General features: G+C 40.9%; 1 long non-coding RNA gene across 1 annotated transcript; it reads left to right on the top strand.

Moving 5' to 3' along the window:
- Positions 1-8320: 8320 nt before the first annotated feature.
- Positions 8321-15055, top strand: LOC306930571. The gene is made up of 4 exons (XR_013790902.1): positions 8321-8537; positions 13067-13190; positions 14097-14195; positions 14811-15055. It is a non-coding gene; the product is annotated as an uncharacterized lncRNA (long non-coding RNA).
- The last annotated feature ends 5047 nt before the right edge of the window (positions 15056-20102 follow it).

Raw genomic sequence — 20102 nt, 5'->3', positions numbered from 1 at the left:
CTTTTACTCGAGTAAAACATGAGAGTACTATATTACTGCTGCTTAACGGGCCCAGTGTTCCTTTCCAAGGTCGTGGCTGGACAATCTTGCCTAGACGCTATGTGTTGGCCCTTTGAGAGCTTGTAGACCGGCTCGCCTCTTTACTTTTTCGAGGTACATTTTGAATCAGAGACATTGAACCAGGCACTTTTCATGCAGACTCTCCAGTTTCAGTACTGTTCAGTTAGTATCAACACACTTTAGTGCATAATTGGTGTAATACCTTTTTAGTTGTGGAAAGTAAATAACTATACCAGGGGTGGGCAATTTTTTCCCCAAGGGGTCGAATTAGAAACAGAAATTATTTTGGAGGGCCGGCCCCAAAGGCTGAACTTAATTCACTTAATATCAATTTTATTTCTATATATATAAGTGAATCACTTATGATGATGTACAATAAGAGCGCCCCTCATTTCACATGGGTGTGATTTTTCTTTAACTTTCTACTTGCATGCATGAAAACACAATAACAAGCCAACCAGTGATAGTATTGTTGAGTCTGGCAGGCATTGATGTGTGCACGTTCTACCAGATTTACTTTGTGGTACAACGGTGTCGACTGTTTGCCGAAAGCAGACGATCCACAAGCTCAGGGCGCATCGCCCAACCGTTCTGACCTTCAGCCACATTCGGGGCACAACACTGCCGTATGATATGGGGGGGTGAAGGAAGGAAAACTGATGTGCACTGTGAGAATACCTGGGCTTCAAAAATAAAAGCAATGCGGTTTTCGTCCCAGCCATATGGTAATCAAAGTATGTTTTCTTTTCTACCTAACAATTAATCTTACGCGGGCCGGTCAGAGTCAGCCGGCGGGCCGTAGGCCTACAATGCCCAGATCTGCTACTGTCACCCAAGCAAAACTGCAAGATAGTTCTACATAGCCTGAGTTATTCCAATTTCTTTCACACTTAAGTCTTACTTCACTACATGATTTACAACTTTATAGTTCACTATAATCACTTTGGCTATTACTGCACAACATCTATTGCTTCTCACTTTAGTACTTTTACTAAGTATATTTTTTACTTTACTTTACTTTTACCTCAGTGGGTCTCCAATGCTGTATTTGCTGTATTTGAAACAATTGAGTACTTTTGTTCCCCCCCCAACAAATAACCACATGCCTAGTACAAGTCAGCTCTCTCACACCCCTCACCAGTACATTACACTAATGGTAAAATTTGACTCGCTACAAGCTTACAACATGCAGACTGTACTCTGTCTTTGGGCCAGTGTGGTGTAGTGAAGAATACCTGTGAACCACACTCTGTTACAGTCTCATATTTTTTGAACTGCCTAGCCATAATTCCAACTAAGTGTAAGAAGTCGTTGCTCTCTCTTCTGAAAACACCCCACTGTGATCGCAATCACTTCTCCAAATTATGAGAACAAACAAACAAACAAAAATGAAAATAGCTGCTCCACAAGCTCTCTCTCTTCTGAAAACACCACTTGAGTTACAATACTAGTCCACTTTTATGAGAACAAACACAACAAACACGTTCAATTCGGTCTCACTTCCTAAACTGACAACTGTCACGGGGCAGGTCGTTTTTTCCTTTTTTTACATAACCTGCCTCCTAACCAGGCCATTAATCCAATTGAGTAGGGCTGAAATATGCTGTACACTGACAGACAGTTCTGAAAATGGCAACACATGCTCTAGAATTACAGACTGATTGGACGCAGTGTCCCTGATGATATCAACAGGTACCTTAGGGCCCCCCTCTGTCAGAGAGACAAAACCTTTCAGGTGGCACTTTTAATCAAAGCAACAGTTTTAGGTGGCTGATTCTTGTTTTTTTTTTTTTTTTAAAGCATAGCATTTATTTATGGTATGGCCAACTTTTGCAATAGTTCCAAGTAGGCATTTCTGTAGCCCCCCCCCCCCCCCCCCAGACTCGTCTGTTTTCCCCTCACCCTCCCGTTTAGCAAATTTGTGCTGAGACTTTGTGAGAAGAAACTGATCTGTCTGAGTGAGAGAGTTAGGCTTCCGCCATGGAGGATTGGAACTACGAATGTACAATTTTCTTCTATATTTTCTCGTCCCAAGGGGAACATGTCAAGATTCCAAATACTTAACATGTAATACCATGTGGTCAGACAGTATAACCATACTATATAATGATAATTCAATTTTGTAATTGGCTGTGTATTTATGACTGTAGCTATATAAACATGATGTCATGGCCTTTTAGCATCCCTATACTGTAATGAGGGATTATTTTAAATATACTCTGGTACTATACACAGTGAACTAAACTATCAAGTCAATGTCATGACCCTGTCCACTTTTATTGACCCGCATTATGCACTATAGAACAAACGACAGGCCTTCAGTCAAGGCCTTCCATCTTCTGCCTAAAGGTTCTATCCGCCTCACCAATACACAGACATGATACAATGCTCACAAATACTGGTCTATAACATGAGTCATAAACTATATAACATTTATAACAAACAGACAGCAGTTCCCACAACTCAGTGCGCGTCCACACTAACCCGTAACAACAAACACAAACTATGACATAAATCTGGCTGATCCCAGCCAAACCACACAAGCTTTCACCACACACTTCCACACACACATGGCCACGTCTATGAAAGCAAACGCAAATGAAAGTAGCTGATCTACAAGCTCACAGTGACACTGTGAGCTGTACATCCGTCATTCCTTCCTAAATTGATAATATTATTATTATTATTATTTCACAGCACAGCCCCACTTAATTGATTAATTGGTTTTTTGTGTAGTTTTTTTTTTTTTTTTTTTTTTTTTAAATCTGCCTATAACCTTTTTTGTAGAAGAGCACAAAAATGCACAAAAGCGCAGTCTTTTTGAAGAAGAATACAGCAAAAAGTATTCTATATGCATGTGGGCGTGGCCTATCTGGGGAGATGGCCAGGGAACACTTGAGAAAAAGAAATTATGATTTTATGCCTCCCGGTTCAATAGTTATAAAGCAAAACATGAAGTAGGCTGTTACCGGGCCACCTTGGGCAATTATTTTTCAATTCATTTTCATAATTATTATGACACTTACATTTTTGTAACTATGGCCTTACGGTTTCCAAGGGAAAAATGTTTAAAATACTTGAAACGGTCACGACAGGGGTTATCAAAGAGTTAAAATGAAATACATACTCAAGTTTGACACATTATCTCTACACTACTGATCAATGGCTGCATACTGATCAATGCCTGTATGCATGCATGAAAACAGCTCCACGTGCTCCGGGAGAGGGGGGGTTGGTGTGGGGGGAGGTGGAGTGGGGGATGGGGGGTGTGTTTGGGGAGCTGTGGGTGTACCAGACACAACAAAAAAAATTCCCATCCCTGACTCACAGCACACACGCACACACACATGCATCGCACGCACAGAGACGCACGCACACGCTGCACGCACAGAGACGCACGCACACACACACACATACTCTTGCACAGACACGCACGCACAGTCGCGCACATGGGAATGAATAACAACATTACAGCGAGCGCTAGGCAGCTTGTCAAAACCCAAACTTTCCAACCATCGCCAGGGTTTGCCCAGCAAAGCATCAAAAATCAACAGAGCTATATGAGCCCCATTTAGTTATTTAAACATAACACAGTTGGCAACAAGCAGAGCATAGGCATGTCAGTGTTTTTATGTGTATTGTATTTATTATTATTATTTTAAAATGAATTGCTGGAAACTGGAAATGACGTGTTTACACTAGTTTACAAAATGTATACTACACATACTACATGCATACAACCCAATCACACAACAGACCTGTCAATATGGTATCACACCCAACTATCACTATTATTTTAGCATCTAGCATAAGCTCTGGCATATTTGGCTCTTGCTGTTATAGTTGATTATTTTAGAACTTGGTATTCATATTTTAGAGAACTGTTAACTTGAACTATCAAGTTTTTATTTGATCCCTGCTGCATCATGTCAAATGCAGTTTGTCTCAAACATTCTGAAATGTCTTTTCCCTTGTCATAAGGAAAACCATTTAGTTTGATTTTACAGTCATCACTGTCAGTGATGTTTATTTGGATTAATTAAAAGTGGGACTTTTACCTGCTAATGTTAGAAATCTAAACTATGGTTTGTTGAATGAAAACTCTGCCGTTCTTTGTTGAAGGACAACTCGGCCACCTTTCAAGCTAGTCTCCCTTTAGGACTGCAACTTTTATTAATGTTCTTGGCAATACTTTTGTGAGAAATGTATAATGTTTATACTTTACTACACGATTTAGTCTGATAAACCCCCAGGATACAGTGTCTCTTCTCTCCGATATCAGATTATTTGTGTATTCAGTTTCCCACTGGCCAGGTGAGAAACGGAAAATATTATATCAGAGGGGAGAGAGACGAAGTGGGGGTGGGGACGTGTATCCGACCAGATGTTATTATGAGAATTGATGTTAACCTGAATTCAAACAACACATTCACCTCTTTATCTGACTCCAACAAATTAAAAAATGAGAATGTGTTCGTAAGGTAATAACTTGAACTAAAAGAAAAGAATGGTTGTAGTAAGAAACTTTACTGTTTCCTTGTGCCCTACTGGGAGAGTATTTTTACTTAGTTACAAATCTAAAGTACTTTAATGGCGGTGAGCTGGGGCACCACGTGGCAGTCCGTCTCACATCAACCTGCCTGCAGCTCTCCCCTCTAGGGGGCCTATTAAATATGCTGATCTACAAGCTCAGCAGTGTACACTGTGAGCCTGTACATTTGGCATTTTTTCTAAATTCCTGTATATCAGTATCTGATGTATGTACAAATAAGTTTTACAGAAGGGATGAATTAAAATTTACAGTAATCAATTACACATTTATGATCAATCATTAAGCCAATCGATCCCTTACTCCACATGAGTGAGCGTGCATGTCATGTCCCCCAGAGACATGAAACTTATATACATTTGCACTAATCGATCAGTTAAGCCAATCGATCCCTTACTCCACAGAGTGAGCGTGCAATGCACTAATCGATCAGATAAAACCAATCGATCCCTTACTCCACATGAGTGAGCGTGCATGTCATGTCCCCAGAGTGTTTGACCTTATATACATTTGCACTAATCGATCAGTTAAGCCAATCGATCCCTTACTCCACAGAGTGAGCGTGCAATGCACTAATCGATCAGATATACATTTATTGATACACTAAATGCTATTCAAGCGCTGTTCCCCATTCAAATCACATAATATGTATATGTTTATTTTTCTCTTCTATGTCATGAATGGTTTTGGCCTAAATTTAGTTTAATTTAGTTCTCCTACAAGTAGCTTTAAGGTGGTGCACTCCGCCTATAATAAGCATAGAATATATGCATACCTTTTGTTATGGGACCCCAAGTAGTGCAACACCCAAGTTTTTGCAGGAAAACGGCTGTTTGGTCTTTTGGGTTGGTTTATCTCTGTTGTATAAAAAGCCCGAAGACGGGATATGGTCGACGTCAGACGGTCACCACGCTGACGCTACACGGTGTGAGAGTGCTCTGTTTATCCTGAGGTCCGGGGGCATAATACACACACAGAGATTGCCCACTACCCAAAGCTTTGATCTTCTAAATCATCCCACCGTACAATGAAAGGCAGAACTCAGTGTTACCAATTAGCCCCACACTGGCATATATTTATTGGTTACATGGGGGCACTCCCCTAAGATGAATAAGAACAGCATTTGAATATGAGTAACATATATACGACCTGTTATTTCGCGAATCATATTCGCTCCATATCAGCTCGACGGTCGGGGCCCCTGGAAGCAGGACAGAAGGCTTGTTCTGTCATGGAGAATTCTGACGTGTCTCTACTTTCTCAGACCCTATATAGAAATCTTTCTGTCGCTCTGTGACCTTGCTTGAGCACATGCAGCTAGGGTGCACACTCTGTTAATTAATGGTACTGCTTAAAGGTCTACTTTATACCACCACTACCGACAATGTCACCGGTAGGCAAGTCTCTGAACTGTCCACAGCCCTACTCTGAGACACAGACTGAGTGGACAAAAAATTTACCATAATGAGCACTAGTGAGTTCACTTAGAACCACAACCTCACACTCAATGGTCTTTTTCCACTATCTTCATCATCTCTCTCCTCATTCCCTTCAGCCTCTACAACTTCTTTGTCTTCATCTTTGTGTATCAGACCTTATATTAACCATATTGGAAAAGTCAGTTTTCTGCTTCAATTAGGTTATTGCTGCTCAAGGCCGTCAGACCTTTGAGGTCAGGGGTAGTTGGGGATTAAGGGTCTTGCTTATGTATACCTCGACACATTGCCGGGGCCTGGAATTTAACCTGGGACCATCTGTTTCCCAGGTGGCTCATTCAGCTATGGCCATCCTTCTTGTGAATGGGTTGTAGAAGTTCCAACAGGAACTGTATTGAGAGACTAGGCATGGTACTTTCTCACAGGGTAGGAGAGTAAGGAGACAGTATCACAAGCATCTGATAACACTCGATGCCTGCTTTTATCACAGACATGTTCATCAATGTTCCAATGCAGAGTGTGCATCATGCCGTGCTTTCAGATTCCAAGACGTCCGATCATCTACCTCATGAGCCACTGCTGCCCCGTCACTCCACTGGATTAGACATGTCATAAAATAGGCCGAAAGACGAATTATTATATACTTTATGCAAATTATGCAAATGAGGAACAATTTCATAATTTAGTTATGGCAAGAGATTAATTTATGTAACATAATATAGATGTAGACTCTAAAACAACCTTGATGTGTTGACTAAAAGCAATAACACTATAGCTAATTCCTAATTTGTACCTATGTTTTACATAATTTATGCCAATTATGCTAATGAAGAAAGGGTGTATGACTTCACCATAATAACAGATGCATTTCTGGATATCACAAACATAGACTTTGACTCTTAAGTCACCTCAGTTCAATGGATGCAAAATGATAGCCATTTCCAGTTAATTTGCTCATTAAGCAATTGATTTGCTCATTATGCTAATTACTCAAATTGTCCAACATATAACTTTTAGCAAACAATCATCACCTGCCAGCCTATAGATGACATTTTAATCATAAAAGTTTAAAGGAAAAAACATTTCTGGGTTTAACATGGGCAGTTTACAGCATGGTTTGACAGCCCGAAATGTGTACAGCCTCTGACAATTTCCAGATGTAAATTCAGAAGTGTTTCCACGTCTAAAAACAAACTTCATGGTATATAGAAACACTGTAGAAAGTGCCATGCTTTAGTCATAACATGCACAATACCTTCCATATATGAGCTTAACCCGCCTTACTCTCTCTCTCCGCACTATCTCTCTCCTAGATGTTTTTAATGTTATAACAATGTCATAACATTTATATCATAAAAGTTGACATGATTCACCATTTATGTAGACTATTGGGGTTTAAGTTGTCATTCATTAGAACAAAACTTCCATTTAACAAACATAAATAATTATTATAGTGGAAGATAATGGAGCAAAACGTGCAAAAATGCAATTCTGAGGTCAATGACCCCTCAAGGTCACCAGAGGTCAGTCAGAAAGTGGTTCCACGTCTGAAATCAAACCTTTGGGTGTGTAGATGATATTCTGAAAGTTTCATGCTTTAGTCATAAAATGTACAATTGGTTTGGTTATCCGCCGCACTAGGAATGGGAATAAAAACGGAGGATTTCTGTAATCAATAGCAGCTGTGCTGCACGGATGCGCACATATGGAGAGGATACGGGTGAGCTTCATTTGTATTGGCTTTTATCGATGTTGGCCTCGACACGTCATCACGCAGCACGTTTTCGTTTTCAGGAAGTAATACAAAAAATATTTTTATGGACTTTTGATATAAAAACACACAAAAATGAAAACAAATTGGCATCCATTGTTAGGTATGCTCATATGATGACCACGGAGATGGTCTAAAAGTGTGAAAAACGTATTTTTCATTTCACTACACCTTTAACCTCTGCCTCCCTCTAGGGGTTACATAAAGATGGTGCTGGAAGCAGCAAGGATGTTTTTGAATGTGGAAGACTTAAGTGCTGAAGAACTGGACAACACATTGAGAGAGGGGTTTACCCTGACTCAGCCAAATGCGGATGAAGAATAGAACCGAAATATAAGGGGAAAGTTCGGGTGGGCACTGTAAATATGATTAACTGAGGATGCCAAAGGAGACATTATATTCCCAACCTGTGGAGGGCAGTAATACGCCTCGCGGCGTCCACACTGCCGGAAATCCAAAAGAAGAAGACCGTTACCCACAATGCAGTTGTGAAAACAACATGGCGGTGTGTTGACTGCGCGGTGGCATTTTGATGCACACTTTTACATTTCGGGAAGTTTAAACCAAAGATCCGACATCGTTAGTCCCCCCCGCAGGGTACCGGGATCTGGGTTGACACTTTAACAAACAAAGAAAAGTAAAAACGTGTCGTTTCAAAACAGTGTGGTCGTTAAGCAGCAGGAGGACGTTTGTTAGCAGCTCAACCACTGAAACACAGCAGGTAAACTATTCACGTTGTGCTTCATTAGTTTGTCTTTGTTTGACTCGTCTTTTAAGATGGAACATCAATCGTATTTCTCTGCTTGCTTGTAAATGTGCTCATAAACAACCAGTAGTTACCCCAGTAAAACATAAGGTATTTTCTTCTCCTTTCTCCCTCTGTTTTTGTCACAATCTTGGTTAACTAGTTACTTAGATTATAGGATACTTAATTAGCCTATATTATTATATATTGGCGATTATTATTCAGACCTTCAGTTACATTTCTCTCAAACGCTACCCACCGTTGACTGTCATTGTAACAATGTAATGCGGATTGATTGATTGATTGAAGAATTTATTAACAGTTTGCAGAATTACAGTACATTTCAAGCACAAACTCAATACAAAGGCTGTTAACTGTGAGTGGACGACCCAATTAAGCATTACACTTGTTTCCAACAGGGTCCACCATGTTCAAATCATCAAAACATTTAGAGACGTACAAATAGACACTTCTATAGACAGAACAGGAATTCATCAAAAAGGAGGTAAAAAGGGAAAAGAAATATATACAGTGAGGGGAAAAAAGGGGGGGGCGGGGGGGGGGATTCAGATTTTACGGGGGCCAGTTTCGAATTGCAGCCATCCGTAGGTGCCCTTTGAGAGCGGTTTTGAAGGAGTCAAGGGATTCGCATGTCTTAATGACAGTTGGTAGGGCGTTCCACATTTTGGTGGCATAGGAGCGAAAAGAATTTAGTCCCTTGTTTGTGCCGAATCTGGGTTGTACATGGTTCGTTGCACTCCCTCTGGTGTTGTGGGTGTGGACTTCGTTAACATTAAGGAAGTATCTAGACAGGTACATGGGTATCTTGGTGGTGTATCGAATCTTGTGGACCAGACCCATTGCAAGTTGCTGTACTCTGTCGTCGACCCTAAGCCATTCCAGCCTGTCGAAGTGGGCAGGGGTGAGGTGGGTTCGGGGGGCTAGATCAAGTAGGAGCCTGACCAGTTTGTTTTGGGAAGTCTGGAGCCTGGTTTTAAGGGCCTTTGAGGTGCTGTGGTACCAGGAGGTGCATGCATAGTCAAAGAAACCCTGTACAAGGGCTCCTGTTAAGGTCTTCAAGGTGTTTTTGTTGACCAGTGAGGAGATCCTGTAGAGGAATCTTGTTCTATGGTTGACTTTTTTGATTACGTTGGTGGCCATTTTATCACCGGAAAGATTAGCCTCCAGGATGGAACCTAGGTAGGTAATTTCATCTTTACGTGTGATAACATTGTCACCCACTCTAACCAAGAAGCCATTTGCCTTGCTGAGATTACTAATAGAGCCAAAGAGAATGGATTCAGTTTTTCCCAGGTGTAAAGATAGTTTGTTATCAGCGAGCCAGGTGCAGATTCTACCGAGTTCAGAGCTGAGGGCATTTTCAACCTGCAGTTTGTCCCTGTCCGAGACCAGCAGTGCTGAGTCATCTGCGAACAGGAACAAGTTGCAGTCACAGGCTGAAGTCATGTCGTTTACATATATTAGGAACAGTAGAGGCCCTAGTATGCTTCCTTGTGGAACGCCACAGCTCACTGGGAGGGGGGGGGGACAGTGTTCCGTTCACTTCCACAATCTGTTCTCTCCCCTCCAGGTAGGATTGCATCCAGCTCACTGATGTGCTATCGAAACCAATTGCTTTTAGCTTGTTAACCAGTATGGAGTGGTTCACGGTGTCAAAAGCCTTTTGGAGGTCCAGCATGACCATGCCGCAGTATTTGCCAGCGTCCACCTCTTGTTTGATGTGGTCGCTCAAATAGAGAAGGCATGTGTCAGTGGAGTGGGATGTTCTGAAGCCAGATTGGAACTCGTACAATAATTTATTAGTGGCAAGATACTTTTCAACCTGTTCATAGACTATTTTTTCCATCACTTTCGAGATGGAACTAAGAATAGAAATAGGGCGGTAGTTGCCGGGGTCTAATTTACTCCCTTTCTTGTGCAAGGGGGTTACTTTGGCCAGTTTGAAATCTTGGGGGACCTGTCCCTGTTTGATGGAGAGGTTTACTATGTGGGTGATGATTGGAGCTATAGAGATGGCTGAGTCTCTGAGAAATTTGGAGGGAATGTTGTCATGGCCTGTGGCCTTGTGGGGTTGGAGGGCACTCAGTTTCTTAATTATCTCATCAGTTGTTACCATAACTAGTTTAAAATCGTCTTTACAAACACCTAGGTTTTTGTAGAAGGTTGTAATGTGCTCTACACCAAAGAGCCCAGAGTGGGAGGGCAGTTTGTTAACCAGAGTTGTTGCTATGTTTGTAAAGAAGATATTCAAGTAGTTGGCCACATCAAGGTTGTCAGTGATGAGAGTGTTGTCAGATTTGATGTTTATGTTCGAAAATCTGGTTTTTAGTTTCTGACCATAGCTTAGTTGATTGTTTAGTAGCTTCCAGAGCTCATGAGGATTGTTTTTGTTTTCCTGAGCTTTATCATTAATGAAGTTACTTTTAGCTGATTTGGTCATGGCAGTTACACTGTTTCGTAGTTTGATTCGTTGTGTATTTAGGTTGTTCAAACGAGCTTGGCGAACACTGTCGAAGCGCTTGGCTAGCTTTGACTTGCATTTTAGAACTTCAGAGCATTTTTTGTCTCTGGCTTTCATTGCAGCCAGTATGTCCGAATTCATCCATGGTTCCGAGCGGGTTTTGCCCCTGGTGGTTCTCAAAGGAGCCATGTTGTTCAGTACTGATGTAAATTTGGTTTTGAAGCCAAGCCAAGCTTCTTCGACAAGTGTGCTTTTAAGCTCATCGGACCAATCCAGACTCTCCAATACTTGGTTAAAGACCTCACTAGAGTAGGTTTTGAGGTCCCTTGATATGACTGTTTTGTGGCAGCCGGTCTTAAGTTTTTGTATTTTGCGGGTACAGAATATCATAAAATGATCACTAAGCCCACATACAATAACCCCTTTCTTGGAGATTCTGGATTTGTCCGAGGACAGAATGAGATCAATGACAGTTTGAGTAGAATCACACACTCTAGTGGGTTGGGTAATTAGCTGACTGACACTATGTAGATCACAGAACTTACCATTCTATCTCAATGGAATAGTTCCAGCCATTGGAGCAATGTTTGGAACTATCGCCCATAGGTACCCGCTTTGCGGCGAGATCAAAGCGTGTCACCACTCTCTTACTAGATTACTCTGACACAGACTATGCGAGATATTGTCATTGTAGTTCTGCGTGCACTTTTTACTCTTTGTACAATAGAAAACAGATGTTCAACAGTACATGCGGTCATTGGCAGTGTAATTAGTGCCCTTAAGAAGTAATGTACACTCACTGGCGAAACGGCTGATCATGCATCAAATTAAATACCTTCACCTTCTCCCACTGAACCCCACCCCCTGGCTCTCCTTGAACACAAAACACATATTTGCTATAAAGGTTCAAAAGTGCAAACAGTGGTGTGTGTGCTGTGGATTTTTGAGTGGTGCAACCACTCCTATAGGCAGCTATCTGGGTCCCTGGGTCTGTCCCTGGCTGGCTAACACGCACACACACACTCTCTTTAATATGATGATTTGGGGTGTTACAGTAGGCTACAGTACAGTAGAGTAGAGGGATCCCTACACGGTCATTTCTCAACCATTTCGGACGCGGGCGGCTCGCCAGAATTGGGCCGGCACCCTGGCCACGTTCCTGGAGGTCTGGATGTTCCGGGGACCCCCACACGGAGTTGCACCACTCACTTCACATGGGTGTGATTTTTTTAACTAGCGGAGCAAATGTTTTAACGACATCATGTCGCACATGCAGCTTAGAGGCTGGTCAATTGGTTATTTTATTTAATGAAACATGTGTACGTATTGAATGAAAAATATGAATTATGAACCTACAGTGACTAGTCCAGTGTGGTGCCGTGACATTGAGTGATTTGATTGAATTGAAATATGTATTAACAGTTTGCAGAATTACAGTACATTTCAAGCACAAACTCAATACAAAGACTGTTAACTGTGAGTGGACGACCCAATTAAGCTTTTTTTTTTAAGTTTACAAGAGGGTCCACCTTGTTCAATTCATCAAAACATTTAGAGAAGTACAAATTGACACTTCTATATAGTCAAAGAACAGAACAGGAATTCATCATAAGGGAGACACAAGTCCAGTGGTGCTGCAGAATACTTTAATATTTGGAATGTATCAATGTCACTTCAGTTTAACCACTAAACCCTTTATACTTGGACCACCAAACCTAATATATGGACTCCCAGACCTAAAATAGCCGATCTACAAGCTCACATGTAATATGTAAAATATCAAATTGTCCCTAAGCAGCCATTTTAATTGAGGCAGAAGTGAGCCTTTAGTTTGCTGAGTGAATGTGTGGCATTATTTATTTAGTATTGTCTTTCTCATTTTTGTAGTGCAGATGAATTTGATAGGAAATGTTAAAATATATTGAATTCATTTTGGTTTAAATTGAACTCTAAATGTTAAAACAGCTATAAGATGAAGCTGAATGATAACTAAAACATTATTTTCTGTTGGTGATTTCCACAGAGCACCACAGAAGGAGATCTCACGCCATCAGGAGAGATGACCTCCAAAAGATATTCAGCACTGTCGGTGGACCAGGGACTGTTTCATGCAAAGCTGCAACATGTAGTAAAGTTGTACAGGATGGGTATGTACTGTTTTATGTATAGCTAGTTAAACATGTGAGCCATGAGCTATTGTACATTTAATCGCTTCCATAGCGACAATCTGCCGAAATCTCTCACGGCCCATGTCTATTTTACATCTGGGTGGCTGCACAAACATTGACTGCCAACAACGGCTATTTATATTTATTTATGCAGTTAAGCATTTCCAACGCGTTTCCAACTCTTAACTGCCAAAGACGGTGCTTTACATTCAATGTTCTTTTCAGTGGTTTACCATAGATGGCGCTCTTCGCTAACGTATCAATGGCTTTAGGTTACTAAGCGACAGATACAACCGGAAATGCAGCAGCGTAACTGGACGTCAGTAGGCCCCCACGCAGACACCCCCCCCCCCCCCTCGCGTGGTCTGCATTTTGGTTTATAAACAGCGGGGCACTGTACAGTAGTTGGGATTTGTGAACAGAGCCGCAGAATCCAGTCTGGACTCGGGAGAGCCCACTGCACACTCGTAACTTCTGACTTCCTTCACGTTATTCTCCACCAGAGCTGTTGGGAGGCGAGGCACGTGTGTGCCTATGGTGTGTGGCTGTGTGCTAGCAGCAGCCACCACCAGGCTCCGCCAAACGTTGGTCAACTCAACTGTTATTGCATCTCTGTCTGTATTTATAATTTTATTTTACCGACAGCACGGTTGGGCGGCCGGCCGTGTGTCGCCCCGCCCCCCTTGCTTCTGGGCCCCAACGCAGTTGCTTGCTAGTTACGCCTCTGCGGAAATGAACCGGAAGTGAACTTCAGCGTTATCAGATTTATAAATATACATTACGTACATCCACGACAAAAATAAATGATGTATTATTCAAGTTCAGAGGAGTTTCTGGTCTTAGTTAATCCTAAACTCCTCTGGGATTTCAATGGTTTCTTTCCAGACTCGGAGGAGTCCAGACAGCAGGCTCAGATGAATTCTCCAGACCCAGCCAGACCTGTTTCAGTGAAACAGGAGGAACCTGAAGAGCAGCCAGACCTCAGTAAGTCTCTCTCTTTTCCAGCTTCAAGGTGTTGTTCATTGTCACATAACAACAGCTGCTGCTGCAACCGAAACTGCTTGTAAATCCACCGATCAGTTAATTAGTTAAAGTCCATTGAAAATTGAATGGTGGTCTCGGGTGAAGTGGAACGATACAGGAAAGGGGTGTTCCAATAATTTGTGTGTGTTCTAGAAATTTCTCTAACATGGGAGTGGATGGCAGGCCAGTTTTATTCTCACTGGAGACCTAGCCTGTGCACCATTTAATTTAGTATATATGATCCTGTTGGGAGCGGATGATATTGTTACGTCATGTTGTAGTATTCTTTTGTAGTCGACAGGCAGGAACAACGGGGTGGCAACTTCCTTTTCCCTCAAACTGATTTTTCTCAATAAAAGTTCCGTTAGATGTTCCTGACTTTACATGACGTAACAATATCATCCGCTCCCGACCGGATCATACAGATTTTTGAAACAGAGACCAGGCTTTCCTCCGAGGTGGTGGAAAGCCTGGTGAGGCGAGGTTACTGGAGACCTAGTGGAGAATACTATACCTAATAATTATTATTATTAGGTCTCCAGTTATTAAAGTCCTTATTCACTTGCTGCATTTCAGACCAGTGTGTGGAGTCCAGACTGCAGGTGAAGATGAACTCTCCACACTCAGCCACGGACGTTTCTATTAAACAGGAACCTGAAGACGTTTCTATTAAACAGGAACCTGAAGACATTTCTATTAAACAGGAACCTGAGGACATTTCTATTAAACAGGAATCTGAAGACATTTCTATTAAACAGGAACCTGAGGACATTTCTATTAAACAGGAATCTGAAGACATTTCTATTAAACAGGAACCTGAAGACCACCAACACCTCAGTAAGTTTAATTTGCTCTTCCTTTTTCTCCTCCTATTTTCTGTTCTGTCGGGCTGCCACAATGTCTTATTTAAAGTTATTTTCACTACAATAACAATGGCAAAACATATCAGGACACTGATAATATGCCAATATGAAAATCCATCATTGGAATATCTCTCAAATTTCATTTAGAAAGATTATTTTCTTATTACCATAAACAAAAGCAACATCATATTTTGCACAAATGCAATGAGAAAGTAAACTTGACAATAAGTTCTCCATGTGATTTTCTTTACAGTAAGTAGGTCTCAAACAGGCTCTGTGAGTCTGAACTGTGTAAGATGACAGATCTCTGACTATCTTTTAATCAGCTTCTTCATTTGAGGTTTAACCATTTGAACCCTAGTATACCTACAGTATATTGTGGGGGGAACAGTTGCCTGAAATAGTCAATCCACAAGCTCTCAACACATTGCAATTAGCTGCAATGTAGGAATTGCTGTTATGTTCTGTTCGTTAATTTGACATGGACATCACAATCACATTAGACAAACCAGATTATTATTATTATTGCTTAAAGTGTATATTGCACGAGTGCTATTTTTCAGCACCTATCCACAGGAGGCTTTTCTAATTGCACTATAGTTGAAACCCAATCAAGTAAAACAAATATAATATATAAATGTATACAGTGAGTTGCTGCGTTTTGTGGTGGATTATTAATAACTCATGTAGTCTTTGAGAAATAATTGAGGTAGGAGTGGGTTGGATTGGTCTGTACCAGCCCAGGGAAACTTGCACGGATGCAAGCCTCCTGAGCCCTTTACATTTCTCTCTCTTATACACAATGACAGAGCAGAGAATACATCGGAGGTGTGGTCAGTGGACATGGTCAAACATGGGTCTTGGGTAAAAATAGGTCATCTTGACAGGCAATCAACAGGTGGAAGCCTTGCTTCCTATGCTCTTTAAGGGAGTGTAGTATTCTCATCTTTAAACTCCCACTACATTCGCCAGTTCTTCTTTGTATAAATTAATTCAAATATTAATTTATACCAAGGAACATGAAATGCTATACTGTATGTGAATTTACTGCAAAAAGATGACTTATATATGGACTATATCCTAAAGTAAGAAAGGTTTACATTCAAGTGTATTCAATGTCCACCCACATGATCATTTTCTTTTTATTACACACAACTTCTGATGGCTGGTAGGGGCGAAAACCCTTTTCCTTCTATTGGTAAATTCCAACCTACGACCCTCGATTTGTCTTGAGCGATCACTCGTAAGCCAGCACCAGGTGTAGTCTGTTGCGTGGTTCTTTCCTCCACACAAATGTTCTCTCTCTTCTCCTCTCCTTGTGTTTCTGTCACAAGTTGTAGCCTCATGGCATTTCGTCTTTTATCCGGCATTTCGTCTTTTATCTGGCTCCCATCACATCTGTCACTGGGGGGTGACCGGGGCTGAATAGGGACGTCTGGATGGACATGATGATGTGACTTGGCTCTCATTAATGTCACTGGCCCATGTGACATATTTATGTCCGTCAGGTTTCTTAGAACTATAGAGGGAAAACAACTTGTGCAGGTAATTTTGTTCACTTGAATTATTTCCACCGTGATTAAAAAGGTGGTTATACAGAATTAATTTAAATATTATTATTATTATTTTACATTAATTGACTTCATATAACAGTAGACTGACGTCAATGTATGTGTGTATATTTACCCAGCATACAAACCCAAATGTCCTTCCAGTTGCTTTATCTGGTTGTTTCCATTTGTTTTTTTTTCCTTTTTTAAACACATCTCCTGATATGTTTCTCTTAATTTATTGGATTTCAGAGCTGGAAAAAACAAAACAACACACTGCACCCTATTCTAAAACATTTGTTCTATACTTTTCCCCGGATGATAATACATAATTATGAATTATTAAGATCTATCTTATAGTTATTAACTTACATCGACATGTTACATTGTTGAATCTTTACACGGTATTTCATCAAACTAGTGCACTATACTCCTAATTCAGTATGTCAATACAAATATTTCAATAATGTATGAGATCTGCAACGCATTTGTAGCCTTGTCTTGTGGGAGTGAGTGGCTTCTTACCTCATTTTGTCCCTTGTAATTTCCTCCTGTAATTGCATTTTATCTCATAACACAACACTCTTCCTAGACACGTTATTCTAAGGTTTTAGTGAGTTAGTCAATATCGCCATATTAACCATGCCCATGCACAATGGGAAAAGAAAATATTCATTAAATTGTCAACAAATTTGGACCATCTCCTTGGTCCCCTCCAGTTTTCATCACCTAGAAAGGAGCAATAGTATTTGTTAGCCTGAGTTTCGTTCCACGTCAAGAGGTGAAACTCTTTGGTCGTTCACCATCCATCAAGAATTTCATCACACATTCCTTTCAATCAGACCAGTGATTCTCAAAGACATCCCTGTGTCATCCGTACCATCCATATACCCTGGTCATTCATTCTCATCATACTCGTCTATAAACTGACTCAGCAAAGATCAACTTGTCACTGACCCAGGAGGGCCCCACCTGTCTGCTTAATGTACCCTAATAACTTGACAGGAGACCCAGCCTACTTTTAGCTGAAGTTGCCTGCAGAAGTGGCCAGGTGCCACCGACACCAACAGGGTACAAAGATCAACTTGGTTGGTAGGGTGCTTCCTTTTACATGTGTCACAGACACTCTTGTTGTCACAATTTTTAGACTGGTGACCTGATTTCATGCCCCCCATGGAGACAAGTTAATGTTACCTAGTTAGGTTGAAATTCCACTAGGACCCTTAATTGCACTAGGACCCTTAATTGGCTCAAACCTCCCCTGTCAGCCCATATGAGACCCTTCTTGCACCAAGATGCTCCCCCTAAATGGAGCTAAAAATGTACACGGCTATATACTAAGAAAAAGCTGACTGTTACACTCATTACTCATGTGCAAAGCTATACCTAGCCCCTCTCGGAACCCTCGTAAAAGGTTTCTGACATTTGGATGTTTACCTTTTACGGAGGGTCCCTTCTCAGTTGTAGCCCGCAACATGGCGATTCTGGGATACACACGGACTTGGCCTCGCATATGTCCTTTCTGCGCTATTTGAGTGATGGTTATATGTCTCTAAAGAAGCATATATCTGCAATAGGAGACAACGGAGACAACGGAAACCTCAGCGAACTTTGTTAGACCGTTTTGGCAGCTCTGAAATTCTCTTCCTCACTTCCCATGTCCCGCCTCCCGAGCGGTGGCTGGCTAGCTGCACGTCCTAGTTACTGCCTCCGATTGGCCGACCGCATACATGCAGGATGTTTTTCAGAGCTGCCAAAACGGTCTAACAAAGATTAAAAATACTTAATGGCTTCTGCGCCGTTCGCTGAGGTTTCCGTTGTCTCCGTTGTCTCCTATTGCAGATATATGCTTCTTTAGAGACATATAACCATCACTCAAATAGCGCAGAAAGGACATATGCGAGGCCAAGTCCGTGTGTATCCCAGAATCGCCATGTTGCGGGCGACAACTGAGAAGGGACCCTCCGTAAAAGGTAAACATCCAAATGTCAGAAACCTTTTACGAGGGTTCCGAGAGGGGCTAAGCTATACCATCCTGTGGCCTCACTACAAATAGATCATACATGATGAATTATTTTGATCAATAACTTAGTTACTTCAATAGATGCTACCCTTTTCTCGCTAATCACTCCACTTAACACTTACAATCCTTAAAATACTTCCAAATACCTAAAATGAATTAAATTAAATGTTCCAATGCTTAAAATGAATTAAATTATGTTCAACTTAAACTATACTTCTTAAACTATACTTAAACTATACATGTCCCCCCCCTCTGAGCACTTCTTTCGGATATAGATAGAATTTATCCATAGAATTGCTCATAATTGCTAGAGATACCATTCTTAGGCAGCCACTGATCACTCTTTACCATCGCTTTACTTTAAACGCTTTACTTTTAATATTACCTAAGCTATTTAACAGCATCAACATCCTATTAACACTATTTGTCACATTTCTCCTGCCAGTACAACGTGCCTATATAATAACTAGGTATGTGTTGTGCACGCAGATCTGCTATTTTTAAAAATAATTTTCTTTCTTTCGGTCTCAACACAAAGTAATTGGGCCATACTTAGGTTATACATCAAGCTGTGTATAGCCTACATACAGGACTTCCAGACTAGGACGGGTATGGCCTGGTCAGCCTGTAATGACACGCATCAGATCTGGTCATCCCAACTTAGTGAGATGTTAAAAGTAAACATATTTAGGACGACCGTCGAGCCGATTCTATTCTTTGGCCCGCATGGACACTTACAAAGAAACAAGAGGACCGGTTGGATGGCACTTACACCTGCCTTCTAATGAGAGTGCAAGATCTGTCTTGGAAGAGCTTACACTGTAAATCAGTTAACATGAGTCTGTTAACTTACATTATTTTTCCCTAACTTCAAATAAAATTATCTCACATCTATAAAGAAATAAACTAAGGATAACCCTAGAAATACTTAAATTTGGAAAGAAACACATCTAGAAATACATTTTGAAAAGATAAGAGCAAGAATAACACACACTAACAGTAAACTTTATCTGGTAAGTAGGAAGGGCGACTAAGACTAAAATATAATGCTAGTATTTACATGACTCGTAACTTAAACAAAACCATAATTTTCAACTGGGAAAGGAAACGTCTCCAGCATGCAAGTATAAAGTAAAAGAAATCACACCCACGTGAAATAAGGGCGCTCTTATTGCCCATCATCATAAATGGCCATTGACTGCTTTTTATATAGAAATAAAATTGATAATATGCATAATTAAGTTCAGCCTTTTGGCCCCTTGGGAAAAATAATTGCCCACCTCTGTTGTAGATGGTTTACACTTTACTAATAGTGATACATAAATATATAAATAAACACCATGATCAACTAGACATTCAAATTGAACCTCATAGCTTATCATACAAATGTGTATGCGTCTTAATTAATTGACCAGTATGCTTGCTGCCTACA

This window comes from Electrona antarctica (assembly GCF_951216825.1).
Source record: "Electrona antarctica genome assembly, chromosome: 10".
NCBI classification, from domain to species: Eukaryota; Metazoa; Chordata; class Actinopteri; order Myctophiformes; family Myctophidae; genus Electrona; species Electrona antarctica.
This window is presented reverse-complemented; position numbering and strand designations above follow the sequence as displayed.